The sequence below is a fragment of the Mixophyes fleayi genome, chromosome 1 (genome assembly GCF_038048845.1).
Source record: "Mixophyes fleayi isolate aMixFle1 chromosome 1, aMixFle1.hap1, whole genome shotgun sequence".
Taxonomy (NCBI): domain Eukaryota; kingdom Metazoa; phylum Chordata; class Amphibia; order Anura; family Limnodynastidae; genus Mixophyes; species Mixophyes fleayi.
The window spans coordinates 459,428,254-459,443,370 of record NC_134402.1 but is presented as its reverse complement, the minus strand read 5'-3'; positions in this window follow the sequence as shown (position 1 = coordinate 459,443,370).

Genomic DNA, 15,117 nt, shown 5'->3' with positions numbered 1-15,117 from the left:
GGGCCATTTCATTCCTCTCATCGGTCTTCCTTGCTCTAGAGTCTTGGCTCTACATTTTTTTAAGGAGATTTTTTGCCTACACGGCTGTCCTTCAGAAATAGTTTTGGACCAAGGCGTCCAGTTCATCTCAAAGTTCTGGAGAGCACAATGTAAACTCCTTGGAATTCAGCTAACTCTGTCATACTCATATCACCTAAAATACGACGGACAAACCAAGCAAGTCAATCAAGACTTGGAGACCATTCTCAGGATCTTTTTCTTCTGCAAATCAGGATAACTGGGCTGATCTCCTACCATGGGCTGAGTTTGCGCACAACAATGCCTTCCACGATTCCACCTCTGCGTCACCCTTCTCAGTTGTTTATGGTCACTATCTGTCCTTCAAAAATTTTCTGCCCTCGCTCCCACCCAGGTTTTTGCCGTTGACTCACTGCAGCGAAATTTCTCCTCCATTTGGAATCAAGCTAGGAACTGTCTTAGAAAATCTTCCAAGCATTACAAATTAATGGTTGACAATGAACGTAGTGCAGTTCCAGCCTTTAAAGTTGGAGATAGAGGATGGCTCTCCACCAAAAATATTTGCCTCAAACTCCCTGTATGAAACTTGCTCCTTGTTTCATTGGTCCATATACTATTTCACGAGTCATCAACAATGTGTGTGTCAAATTATTATTTCTGGCCTCCCTTCATATCTCCAATTCCTTTCACATTTCCTTGTTAAAACCGCTAATCATTAATCGATTTTCCTCTACCAATGTAGTATTGGTAGAGGAAAATCGATTAATGATTAGCGGTTTTAACAAGGAAATGTGAAAGAAATTGGAGATACTATGAACTTCCCAAAGTTCATCGAGAAGAGGAAGATTTCGAGGTTATACAAATTTTGGACTCCAAATATTACAAAGGTGCCCTAAAATATTTGATAGATTGGAAGGGTTTCAGTTCTGAAGAGCGCTTCTGTGTCCGAACTGCAGACATCAATGCACCCTGGCTGCTGAAGAAATTTCATAAGATGCTTCCCACAAAACCCAGCTCTAGATGTGCAGTGCCCACCTTTAAAAGGGGGGGGGGGGGGTACTGTCACGCGTTGGGCGTTCGGCTTCCATAACCGAGCCCGGCGCACTTACCTGCTCCCCACTGACAGCCGTGCTCTGTCCCGGACGGCCGTCATCTTCTTTTCGTGTCTGCGATCTCCTTATTCCCTCTGCTGTCCATTCTAGTGGTAAACCAGCTATTCTCAGATTATTACATCTTCTGTGCATTCTCCACCATTCCAGTGGTAAACCTGCCGTCCACAGACTATTACACCTCCTGTGTATTTAACCCACTCACACCGCACTCGGTGTCCTATTACTATTGTTTCAGTGGCTTTCCCTATAGGTCTCGCCTGGTACTCCCAGTAAGGGCTGCAAGCTGTGGTGCAGATGCAGCTAAGACCAAACCACCTTGTGACGGTCCCTGGTGAACACCTTCTGCCCGTTAAATTCCGCACCTTGCTGGAAGTAGTGCTAAATTGGGCAGACCAAGTATCCAAGTCTACAAAACCATGACAATCTCTTCCTAATTCACCTCTAATGATGCTATATTTTCATCTCTCCTGATCCTTAATCCTTCTATATCATTTCACCCTAATCCCTCTCTACCATCCTCTCCTAATCCCTTTACATAGTTTCACCATAGTCGCTCTATACTCTTCTCTCCTAATCCCTCTTTAGCATGTATAAATACCCCCCTTAATTCCTCTTTACCATATCACCCTCATCGATTTGTATCATCTTACCCTTGCTGCTCATGCATGCGGCCTCCTGCTCCGATGTCTAATGCCCGGATGTCCTCCTCTGTTTGATCTTTGTGCCATCGGGTTCCCCACGATGCTGCCTCTGGTTACCAGTACCTCTCCTTGCTCAGCAAGCCCAGACGGTCGCAGTTCACTATAGGCTGCGGCTTGGGCCTGCTTTCCGCCTCTTCCTTACTTCAGTCCCTGGTCTGGATTTTCTCCCTGTTGCCCTCCAGCTGATGCCATTGACCATCCTCCTGCTTCCTCAGTGATCCCTTTTTTCTCCATTTTAGCCATTCTGGTCTCCATCACTGGACGCCTCAGCTACTACCATCCCCCTCTCTACACCGTTTGCCACCTGGTCCTACTTCCTTGTCTGTCACCTGGATCTGGACCCACTGCTTGCCTCCTGAATCTGCTGCATACCTGAAACTGAGCCTTATCCATCTCCTGTAACTGGACCGCCTGTTAACTCCATCTCACCCACTACTGGCCCCTGTACTCCTGTTGGTTCCTGTCACCCAGGTGTCACCTAATCTCCCTTACCCAGGAAACAAAATTTCTTTGCTTGCTGTATTGGTACTGCCTCGTTTTACCAGTTTCACTTAGTCTTTTTTTTAACCTTAAATCTGATTGCCCTGTGTTACTGCCTTATTCTCTTTTGGTCTTTATTTATCTTTAGTATATTCAATACTGGTTCTATAATGGTTACTGGTTACCTATTAATAATATCATTGATGCTTTGAAGATACATGGTTCCCAAATCACTCAGACACGGTAGGAAAAATAGAAGGATCATTTATTCTGCAGAACAGAATAAAATACAGTATGACTCCTTAACGATAGCAGGTCCAACAAGCAAGGAAATCAGTTCAAATAAATAAAATGGGATAGGTACAGCACAGTCCCCTTAACAATAGCAGGTCCAAGAAGTGGGGAAATCAGTTCAAATAAATCCAGTGAGATAGGTTCCACAGCATTCTGGCAGAGTATCACCTCTTGGCCAAAAGTCAGTCAAATTAGTGTCCAGCTCCCAGGGTAACCTCTGTTATCACCTCTTAATCCCACTTTTGGAACTGCCTATACAGGGAAGTTGCAAAAGGTCTCGATTGGTGGGCTGCTTACAGTATCCAGCCCCCTCCCCTACCTCCCCAGGTGTCTTCCCTCAGGTGACCCCTGCTGAGTCCGGCTCCTGGCTGTCTGTAGAGCTCACTAGTGGACAATAGGGAGAAAACAGAAATAACAATGGTAGCTTAATTCACTCAACTCCTGAGTGTTCCCTGTGGAGGTGTATTTTAACACCTGAAGTACTTTTCCATGGAGGTCTTATAGTTACATCACTGATACTTCCTGATAACAACATGGCTAAAAAGTATAGTACAGGTATGGATTAAATTAAGGGGTTGTGACACTGGTACCGTACACATTTCCCGGTGCTTTACAGCTCCTTATCTCTGTATCCACATTTAGCCTTATACTGTAACCTCCTTCTCTGTGGCCTTCCTGATTCTCGCCTTGATCCTCTTAAGTCTATCCTCAATGCTGCTGCCCACCTCATTTTTCTCTACTGCTGCTCTATCTCTGCTGTCTCCCTCCAACAGTCACTACATTGGCTCTCCATGGCCTACAGAACTAAATTTAAACTTCTCTCCCTCACCTTTAAAGCTCTTAATCAATCCTCCCCTAACTACATCTCCAATCTCATCTCTACCTACACTCCTAGCCGCCCCCTCCGCTCTGCCTCTGACCGCCGCCTCACTGATCACCTCTTCTCACTCCCGTCTTCAGGACTTTGCCCAGGCTGCTCCCCAGCTGTGGATCTTCCACATTCCATCAGGTTAGCATCTACTCTCAAAGGCTTCAAGCGTGTAAAGACTCAATTCTTTATTCAAGTCTATTTGTGTCTCCTCTTTCCTTTAGGATGTAAGCTCTCAGGAGCATGGCCCTCTTTCCTTGTGTGCTCCTTTTTACCATTCCAACACCCACTGAACCTCTCGGCCTGCTTCCCTAGCCCTATTTTCTTAAGCTTCTGCCTACTTCTCGCTGATTTATATCATCACTTTCACTCATTGTCCCAGTAATAATTTGATTTGCATTACCATGTTACCTGTGTCTATGTAAATATTTTTGTTCATTTTTTGTTCTTTCTGTATCATGTTGTGTCATGGCTCCCTGTTTTTGGTATGTCATGTACGGCACTGCGGAATCTTTGTAGCATCTTATAAATTAAAGATAATAATAATACTTATTTTTTCCTTAGTTTAATTCAATACTGGTTGCCTACTAATGCTCTCATTGTTGTTCCCTACCCCTATCTCCATGTTCCATAGTCTAATTCTCTTTTCTATCCCTGATTTTTGTTCCCCCCCACACACTTTTTCCCTTCTTTGCCCATTTTTCCTTTCTCCTTTCCTGTATTGTGCGCAACTTCCCTCTTTGCGCACTAACCACCCATCTCTCTCTCGCACTTTACCCTCATCCTTTTCTCCTACTTTCACCTCTCCTTCTCTTTCTCTACCCCCAATATGCCTCCTTGCTCATGTCCTATACCCATTCTCTTCCCCTACCCTTAACCTTTCACTCACACACCGTAACCCTACTATTCTCATTCACATTTCCCCCCTTCCCTCTCTCCCATTCTCTTGCACCTTTGGAACGCCAGAACTATCTGTAATAAACTGCCCTCTGTTCACGATCTCTTCATCTCCAAGTCTCTTAACCTCCTTGCCATTACCGAAACCTGGCTCTCCTTCTCTGATACAGCTTCCCCTGCTGCTATCTCCATTCTCGGGTGTTAGGTCTGTCTGATCACGTGACCTGAGAGGCGGGGAATTCACGCTTCCCCACTATTTAGTCTTCACTCTGACACTCTCCTGTGTCAGAGCAACAAGTGTAATTAGCGTCTGGCTGCTCCTGATCTTTGTGCACTTCTCCCTGTGAATACTGGCTGACTTTCTGTGTACCGACCCGGCTTGTCTGATTAACTCTGCATCTGCTGAATCCCTGGCAACACGCACTGGCTGACCCTCTGTGTACCGAACCGGCTACAGTTCCAGACTCCTCTCGTGTTTGTCTCCTCGTGCCTCTCTACTAGACAGCAAGGTACGTCTGGCTTCCTACTTCTTACAATTTAGCTGTTTATTATCCAGCTAGACGAGGCCTTTTACTGTGTTCCCAGAACCGTTCACCTCACTACTATAACTCTACCACGCCGGTGGGCTAACCTAGGGGCCGCAACCTGCGGGCCTCCGGCAGCTGAAACCATCCCGCCTTGCAGCGGTTCTTGGAGAAGACCGGGGGAGTCCGTTAGGCTCCGCGCCCTGGGAAGGCCAGTGACAATAGCGGTTGGTAGTTGTCTCCAGTGAGACGTAACAGTTTGCTCTGACCCATTATGGATGGATCTGGGAACCCTTCTGCTAGAGATCTGCTGGAGCATCTGGCTGCTAGGGTTGAAGAGCAAGAGAAGCACCAAACCCAGCGGCTGCAATCCCTTCAGAGTATGTCCGCCCGTTCAGATACTCTCCAGAATACCATCTCGGCCCAGGTGGGTGTACCACAGCTTCCTCCCTCTCCTCCGCAGGCCGCTCCTCCTCCTAGTGGCGCTGTGGCCCCTACTCCAGCGTCTTCGCAGCTTCGTATTCCTAATCCTTCCAAGTTTGACGGGGACCCCAAGGCATTCCGTGGATTTTTAAATCAATGTGCCATCCAGTTTGAGTTGCAGCCTGGGAACTTTCCTACTGAAAAAACTAAAGTGGCCTACATTATATTGTTATTATCTGGGCATCTCCCATGTGGGAATATAACGATACTTTGTAACACAATTGTGCCACTTTCTTGGAGACCTTTTGGCGCATCTTCAAATGAACCCAGATGGGTGTCCATTGCTGCTACTGGCCTTTTACGCCTTAGCCAGGGTACACTTCCTCTTGGACAGTACGCTCTACAGTTTTGCACTCTTGCGGCTGAACTCCATTGGAATGACGAGGCGTTGGTGGCCACCTTCTGGCAGGGCCTGTCTGAATGGATTAAAGACGAATTAGCAGGTCGCGAGCTTTCTACCTCTTTGGGCACTTTGGTTTCACTCTGCAATCAAATAGACATTCATTTCCGTGAACGTACCCAGGAGAAGGAGGTTTCCCATCGTTCGGGATTTCGCTTGGCCCCACACTCTCAAAGTCCTATGTTCCTGTAGAAGAGCCTATGCAATTAGGCAGAGCACGTCTCTCTCAGGAGGAGAGAGAGACGTTTCAAGAACCAGCTATGTTTATACTGCGGAGAACCTGGGCATCTGCTGACTACTTGTGCCAAGCGGACGAAAATGACAGAGCTTAACCGGTTCCGGAGAGGCCAGGTTAGGTGTTTCCTCTACATCGCCTGTCGATTCCTGTAATTCTATTCAGGCCCTTCTACTTTTCAAAGATATTCCACTTTCTCTTCCAGCTCCTATTGATTCCGGGGCTGCAGGGAATTTCTTAAGTGCCGCCATTGTCCGTAGTTTAGGGGTACCTACCCTTTCACTTGATCCTCTCAAGGTCCTCACTGCTATAGATGGCAGTCGTATTGTAGGGGGATCTATTAAGGAACGTACTGTGAACCTTTCTCTGCAGATCGGGGCATTGCACACTGAAGTCATTTCCTTCCTTGTCATTCCCGAAGCCATCAATCCTTTAGTGTTGGGACTTCCCTGGCTCAAACTTCATTCTCCTACTCTGAATTGGCATAAAGCGGAAGTCTTTGCTTGTGGCCGGACTGCCATTCTCGTTGTCTGCCAAAGGTAAAGAGGTCTCTCCCCAAGGGCGCATCTTCTTCCCATATCTCTCTGGGAATTATTCCTCCCCAATATCATTCCTTCTCTGACGTGTTCATTGAGAAAGAGGCTTCTAAATTACCTCCCCACCGACCCTGGGATTGTAGTATTGAACTCCTACCAGATAAAGTGCCACCCAGGGGCCGGGTCTATCGATTACCCATGCCAGAATCTATCTCAATGTCTACGTATATTGAAGAAAATCTGAAATGAGGTTTTATTAGGAAATCCACCTTCCCAGCAGGGGCTGGGTTCTTCTTCGTAAAGAAAAAGGATGGTGGTCTTCGTCCTTGTATCGGGGTCTCAATGCCATAACAGTGAAAAATAAAATTCCCCTACCCTTGATCTCCGAGTTATTTGACAGGATTAAGGGATCTTCAGTGTTCTCCAAATTGGACCTCAGAGGCGCTTATAACCTCATTCATATTAAACAAGGAGACGAGTGGAAAACGGCATTCAATACCCATGATGGACACTTTGAATACCTCGTCATGCCTTTTGGCTTGAGTAATGCCTCTGCCGTTTTTCAAAACTTTATGAATGACATTTTTCAGGATTTTCTGTACCACTTTGTAGTCATCTACCTGGACAATATTCTTATATTTTCTTCCGATATGTCATCTCATTATAGACATGTCTCCTTGGTACTTGGCCGCTTACGTCAGCACCAATTATATTGTAAGCTAGAGAAATGTCTCTTCGAAAAAGATTCTCTTCCCTTCTTAGGCTATGTGGTGTCTGGCTCTGGTCTGCTCATGGATCCCGAGAAACTCAAGGTAGTGTTGGAATGGCCTCAGCCAGTTGGACTTAAGGCGGTGCAAAGGTTCATAGGCTTCGCCAATTACTACAGACAATTTATACATACATAGTACATGGTTGATGAGGTTGAAAAATGACACCAGTCCATCAAGTTCAACCTATTTTGGATCTCCTGCGATCCTGCACTTATATTTGAAATTAATCTAGAGTAAGCAACCGTCAATCTGTTTCAATTTTGAAAATCCCCCCAGACTCAATATTGCAGTCCTATTTTTACCCTATATCCACTACTATCCTTCATTTTAAATTAACGGTCGTATCCCTGGATAAACCTTTCCGCTAAAAATTTGTCTAACCCTTTCTTAAACATATCTATTGAATCTGCCATCACAACCTTCCCTGGCAATGAATTCCATATCTTGACTGCCCTTACTGTAAAGAACCCCTTCCTTTGATGGTTGTGAAATTTCCTCTCCTCTAACCTTAGGGGATGACCACGTGTCCTGTGTATGGTCCTTGGTGTAAAAAGTTCCCATGAAAGCTCTCTGTATTGACCCCTAATGTATTTGTAAATAGTAATCATATCTCCTTATCAAGGGCTTCTCATCTTTAATAGCACCCATCACTGCTCTAACCAAGAAATCCGCCAATTCTAAGTCCTGGCCTCCAGAAGCGGTCGAGGCTTTTTCTTCATTGAAAAGAGCCTTTACTTCTGCCCCTATCCTTTCTCAGGCTGATCCTACATTTCCTTTTTTCCTGGAAGTCAATGCATCTTCGGTTGGCACAGGAGCCATATTATCTCAAAGGGACTCCTAGGGGAAACTCTCTCCGCGTTGCTTCTTTTCCCGGAAATTCTCTGCCTCTGAAAAGTATTATGGCATTGGGGACAAGGAGCTTCTTGCCATTAAGTTAGCTCTGGAGGAGTGGAGGCATCACTTGGAGGGAGCTATGTTTCCCATAACCATATACACGGATCACAAGAATCTCCTTTACCATCAAACAGCATTTTGTCTCAACCCCCTGTCAGGCCAGGTGGTCATTGTTTTTCTCTCGTTTCAACATGATCATCACGTTCAGGCCAGGTTCCAAGAACAAAATATCTGACCTCTGTCCCGTTCTTTAGACTCTACCGATGCTGTGGGAGATTCTCCTAGACGTGTTCTGGATCTGAAATGTATCGTGGCTACCATCTCTACTCACCTTGTTCCCGGGGAAGACCTTGCTCCCTCCCCACCTACATTCTAAGCTTCTTAAATGGGCGCATGCTTCCCGATTTGCTGGTCATGCAGGTATCCGGAAGACCAAGGAATTTGTGTCACACAACTACTGGTGGCCGTCTATACTGTCGGATATACAAGACTTCATTGCAGCACGTCCCACCTGTGCTCAGAATAAAGTTCCTCAACAGGCTCCTTATGGGTTATTACATCCGCTTCCCATTCTGGATCGTTCTTAGAGTCATCCTTCCATGGATTTTATTACTGACCTCCCCGTTTCCAAAGGTTACTCCGTAGTTTGGGTCGTCACTGACCGTCTTTCGATCTGATCATTTTGTGCCTTTGAAGAGCCTACCTTCTGCTCCTGCGTTGGCACGATTTTTTGTAAGAGAGGTTCTTCTTTTTCATGGTTGTCCTGATGCGATTGTTTCCGATCGTGGAACCCAATTTGTGGCAAAATTTTGGAGGGCATTTTCTCGAGTCTGTGGGATCAAACTGAACTTCTCTTCTGCATATCATCCCCAATCAAATGGCCTCACCGAAAGAACCAACCAAGAGCTTGAAAAGTTCCTGCGGTGCTATATCTCCGCCAAACATGATGACTGGGTTGATCTGTTACCTTGGGCAGAGTTCGCCCATAATAATCACGTTCATGAGTCCACGGGTATGTCCCCTTTCTTTGCCCTCCAAGGATTCCATCCCAAAATCCCTCCTTTTCATGATCTTCCTCCCTCCGGAGTTGCTGCCGTTGACTCCCTCCTTCAAGATTATTCCTCTAGGTGGGACTAGAACTTCCACCACTAGTAAAAAATCTTTTGACAAAAGAAGACCTACACCCATTCTCTTCCCCGGCGACAAGGTTTGGTTATCCACCCGGAACCTCTGTTTATTGGTGCCTTCAAGGAAGTTTGCTCCTCGCTTCATTGGACCTTTTAAAATTTCGGTCATAAACCCGGCCGATTTTAGATCTTCCTCCCCCTTGAAGATTCCAGATGTGTTTCATGTTTCCCTTCTGAAACCCCTTGTCATTAACAAGTTTTCTTCTACTAGGAGACCTCACGCTGCCCTCTCCACACAGAATCAAGAATTTGAAATCAAAGAGATTCTTAACTCCTGCATTTCTAGAGGTTCTTTACAATTCCTCATTGATTGGAAAGGCTACGGACCTGAGGAGCGCTCTTGGATTCCCGCTAGGGACCTGCATGCACCTAGACTTTAAAAGGATTTTCACGCTAAATTTCCTTCTAAACCCTGTAGGGCGTCCAGAGGCCACCCCTGAGGGAGGGGGTACTGTTAGGTCTGTCTGATCACGTGACCTGAGAGGCGGGGAATTCAAACTTCCCCACTATTTGTTAGGTCCGTCTGATCATGTGACCTGAGAGGCGGTGAATTCAAACTTCCCCACTATTTAGTCTTCACTCTGACACTCTCCTGTGTCAGAGCAACAAGTGTACTTAGTGTCTGGCTGCCCCTGATTCCTGTGCTCTCCCTGTGCACGTATCCCTGTGAATACTGGCTAACTTTCTGTGTACTGACCAGGCTTGTCTGAGTAACCCTGCATCTGCTAAATCCCTGGCAACAATCACAGACTGACTTTCTGTGTACTGACCCGGCTTGTCTGATTAACCCTGCATCTGCTGAATCCCTGGCAACACGCACTGGCTGGCTTTCTATGTACCGACCCGGCTTGTCTGATTAACCCTGCATCTGCAGAATCCCTGGCAACACGCACTGGCTGACCTTCTGTGTACCGAACCGGCTACAGTTCCTGACTCCTCTCGTGTTTGTCTCCTCGTGCCTCTCTACTAGACAGCAAGGTACGTCTGGCTTCCTACTTCTTTCCGGGGGGGTCATTAGACTCCGCGCCCTGGGAAGGCCAGTGCCAATACCGGTTGGTAGTTGTCTCCAGTGAGTCGTAACATGGGGGTGGTGTGGGCATCCTCCTTTCACCTACCTAAACCTTTCGTGCCAACACTCCTAAGCCTGCCCTTACGTTCTGCTCCTTTGAGGTCCATTCCATCCATCTCTTCACTCCTTCTCATCTCCGTGTTTCAGTCATTTACCACCCCCCTGGCCCCACTTCCTAATTCCTTGAAAATTTTGCGGCTGGCTATCCCTTTTCCTGTCATCTGACCTCCCCTTCATCATCCTGGGTGACTTCAATATCCTATTGATAACCTCTCTGACCCAAGTCCCATCAAACTTCATGCTCTTTTTTCCTCTTTTGGCCTATCACGATGGACCTCCTCTCCCACCCATCTTCTTGGCCACTCTCTTGACCTTATCTTCTCCCACCGTTACTCCCCTCTTCTACGCACACTTTCACTTGGCGGTCTTTTCCTACCCCCTTGAAACTCTTCTCTCTCCCTAGCCAATCTCACCTGTCCCAACCTGGTAACCTCCCTCTATAACCTCACCCTCTCTTCTGCCCTTGACTCTGCCTGCCCCGCCACTGCTGTTTCTCTCCGCTGTTCAAACCCCCAACCCTGGCACTCTAAATTCACACATTTTCTCAAACTTTGTTCACACATTGCAGAGTGCCACTAGAGGAAATCTCATTCCCTGGCGGACTTTTTTCGCTTCAATTTCATTCTCTTCTCCTACTGATCTGCCATTTTCCTAGCCTAATAATCCTACTGTAAATCTCTCATTATTTCTCAGTCTTCCGACCCCCTCCGCCTGTTCGCTAATTTCAATTCCTTACTCTCCCCTCCCACCCTTCATCTCTGCTTCCGACTTTTGCTATGCTCTTCTCCACCAAAATCGCAGCCATCCGAACTGAAATCTCTTCCTCTAACATTTCTTACATCCCCTCAGCCTCACCACTCCCCGCCCTCCAACCATCTTCCCATGTCCGTCTTCAGCCCTACCTCCAGTGAGGAAGTCCATTCCTTACTTCTGCCCCCCCCTCTACCTGCCCCTTTGATCCCATCCCCTCTCACTTCCTCAGATCCCTCTTGCCCACCGCCTGCTCCCACCCAGCCCACCTCTTCAATTTATCTCTCTCGTCTGGCACCTTCCCTTCGTCCTTCATAAATGCTCTAGTCTCACCCGTTCTCAAGAAACCAAATCTTAATTCTACCTCCCTGTCCAATTACAGCCCCATCTCTCTCCTTCCCTTTGTCTCTAAATTACTTGAACAGTTAGTCTACAGCCATCTCACTACCTCTCCAATAACTCCCTCCTTGATCCTCTCTAATCCGGTTTCCGCCCCCTTCACTCTACCGAAACTGCCCTAGCTAAAGTCACTAATGACTTCCTATCTACCAAATCTAAAAGCCACTATTCCCTCCTCATCCTCCTGGACCTTTCTGCTGCCTTCTATAGTCGATCACTGTGTCCTACAGAATACCTTTCGCTCATTTGGCCGTTTCCGACACTTCTCTTGGTTCACCTATCTCTCTAACCGCTCCGTCTCTATCACTACCTCTGGCTCCACCTCTTCCCCAAGGAGTCCCTCAGGTCTCCATCCTTGGCCCTCTGCTCTTCTCTTTGTACACCTCTTCATTGGGTGACCTTATCAGCTCCTTCGGCCTCAGTACCAACTTTATGCTGAGGACACCCAAATCTACCTTTTTTTCTCCCGTTATTTCCCATTTCTTCCTCAATAACTTGTCCTGCTGCCTCTCTGCCATTTCCTCCTGGATGGCCCAACATTTACTCAAACTTAATATGGCCAAAACTGAACTTTTTATCCCCCCCCCCCTCTAGAGACCCCTCTCCTCCCACATTCTCCATCACTATTGGTTCCATTATCTCCTCTTCACCCCAAGTTCAATGCATGGGGGTCACCATTGACTCCTCTCTCTCCTTCACCCCTCACATTCAATCCCTTGCCAAATCCTGCCACTTCCATCACCGAAATATAGCCTGGATCAGACCCTTCCTCTCCTCCGAGACCACCAAAACTATAATCCACTCTCTGATCATCTCCCTCCTTGATTATTGCAACCTCCTCCTCATTGGCCTCCCCCTTACCAGTCTCGCTTTTTTTCAGTCCATACTTAATGCTGCAGCCCGATTTATCTACCTCTCTCTCTCCGGTCCACTTCTGCCTCCTCTCTCTGTTAAGCTCTACACCCTTACCTATAAAGCCTTCTCTAACTCCACTGATTCATATTTCTCCAACCTCATCTCCACTTATACTCATTCTCGCCCACTGCTGGTTTCCAATGACCGTCGCCTCACCTCCCATCCGGTTACCATCTCTCATTCTCCTGTGCTGCCTCCCTTCTCTGGAACGATCTCCCCCATTCTATCAGGCTGTCACCTAGCATGTCAAACTTTAAATGCTCCCTCAAAACCCATCTGTTCAGGCTAGCCTACCCTTCATCTGCCTAACCCTGCCCTCTTTCTACACTCATCTCTATCTTTGTATATTATCCTCTCTATACCTCACCCACTCCTTCTTACTCCTGCGCTCCCTTCCCCTCAGTGTTCTTGTCCCTCACCCCCCTCTTACCTCTCTGTCACCTGTCAGTCTTCCTTCCCCTTTAGATTGTAAGCTACCTTGAGCAGGGCCCTCTGTCCTCGTGTCCTCTTCCTCCTGTTTACCTATAGCCCTCTGCCTCTTCTCTCTATTTCATCACTTGACTCCTGCCCCCGTCCTTTTACTCTTCTCTAATGCCTCATGTTCTCTATCTCTGCCTTGATCCTGTAGTTGTGCCCCTCTCTACTGGGCACTGACGTTAACATTTTTCACTCCCCTCCTCCCTCCTTCACTTCCCTTCTACCTGTACCCTGGAGGTAACCTCTTCCTCTTTGCCCTGTGCTCATTTCTCTGCCTTGCTGATATTTATACTGCACTGTGCTTCTGTACTACCCTGTATGCCATGTATCGTTACCCTGTACTGTTTTCACTTGATCTATGTACGGTGCTGTGGACCCTTTGTGATATTAATAATAATAATCTTCCTGTAATCCTTCATCTCACCCTAATCCCTTTCTACCATTTTCTCTACTCCTCCTCAACTAACGCCTCTTCTTAACATTGAGGGATCACTGGAGAGTAAACTGGGAAGAACAAGAGAGAGAGAGAATCACAATGAAGATATATCTTGGTGGCAGGAGAGAAAGGGATGGGGGAAATATATCGGGGGGACAGGAGTCAACAGCAATTGGGCAAGAGAGGGATCATAGAGGAGACATCTGAGGGAATGAGATCACATCCATATACCGAGCCCACAGCCTTCACAGATCTCTCTTCCATCACCACTCATATATCTGTCCTGTGATCAATTTATCCTGCCCCCCAGATATGTCTACCGTGATCAATTTATCCTGCCCCTGTCCCACCAGAAATGTTTCCCTAGTGAATCTTCTCTCTTCTGTCCTCTTCAGACATGTTTCCACTGTGAGCATTCACTCCACTATGATCCCTCTCTCTGTCCCCTGTGATCCCCCTCTCTCTCCTGTGATTCCCATCTCTCTTCTATTTGATCCCTCTATCTCTCCCCTGTGATTCCTCTCTATTCCAAGTGATCCCTCTCTCCCTACCCTGTGAATGCTACCTTCTATGTGATCTGTCTCTCTCCCCTTTTGATCCCTCTTTCCCCTCAGTGATCCCTGTCTCTCTGGTCCTCCTTTCCCCCTCCCTCCTCACTTTTATCCCTTTCTATCCCCTGTGATTCCTCTCTTCCCTGTGATCCCTCTTTTTTTGTGATCCCCGTCTCTCTCCTGTAATCCCTCTCACCCTGATCTGTTACCCCTCCCCCCAGTGATCCCTATCTCTCCCCCAGTGATCCTGTCTCTCTCAGTGATCATTGTCACTCTCAGTGATCGCTCTCTCTCTCCCCAGTGATCCTGTCTCTATCAGAGATCCCTGTCTTTCTCTCCCAGTGATCCCTGTCTCTTTATTCCAGTGATCCCTCTCTCTCTCCCTCAGTGATCCCTGTCTCTCTCTCCCCTCAGTGATTCCTGTCTCTCTGTCCCCTCAGTGATCCCTATCTCTCTCTCCCCTCAGTGATCCCTGTCTCTCTCTCTCTCCCCAGTGATCCCTGTCTCTCTCCCCTCAGTGATTCCTGTCTCTCTCTCTCTCCCCAGTGATCCCTGTCTCTCTCTCTCTCCCCAGTGATCCCTGTCTCTCTCCCCTCAGTGATTCCTGTCTCTCTCTCTCTCTCTCCCCAGTGATCCCTGTCTCTCTCCCCTCAGTGATTCCTGTCTCTCTCTCTCTCCCCAGTGATCCCTGTCTCTCTCTCTCTCCCCAGTGATCCCTGTCTCTCTCCCCTCAGTGATCCCTGTCTCTCTCTCCTCTCAGTGATCCCTGTCTCTCTCTCCCCAGTGATCCCTGTCTCTCTTTCCTCAGTGATCCCTGTCTCTCTCTCTCTCTCTCTCTCAGTGATCCCTGTCTCTCTCTCCCCTCAGTGATCCCTGTCTCTCTCTCTCTCCCCAGTGATTCCTGTCTCTCTGTCCCCTCAGTGATCCCTGTCTCTCTCTCCCCTCAGTGATCCCTGTCTCTCTCTCTCTCCCCAGTGATCCCTGTCTCTCTCCCCTCAGTGATTCCTGTCTCTCTCTCTCTCCCCAGTGATCCCTGTCTCTCTCTCTCTCCCCAGTGATCC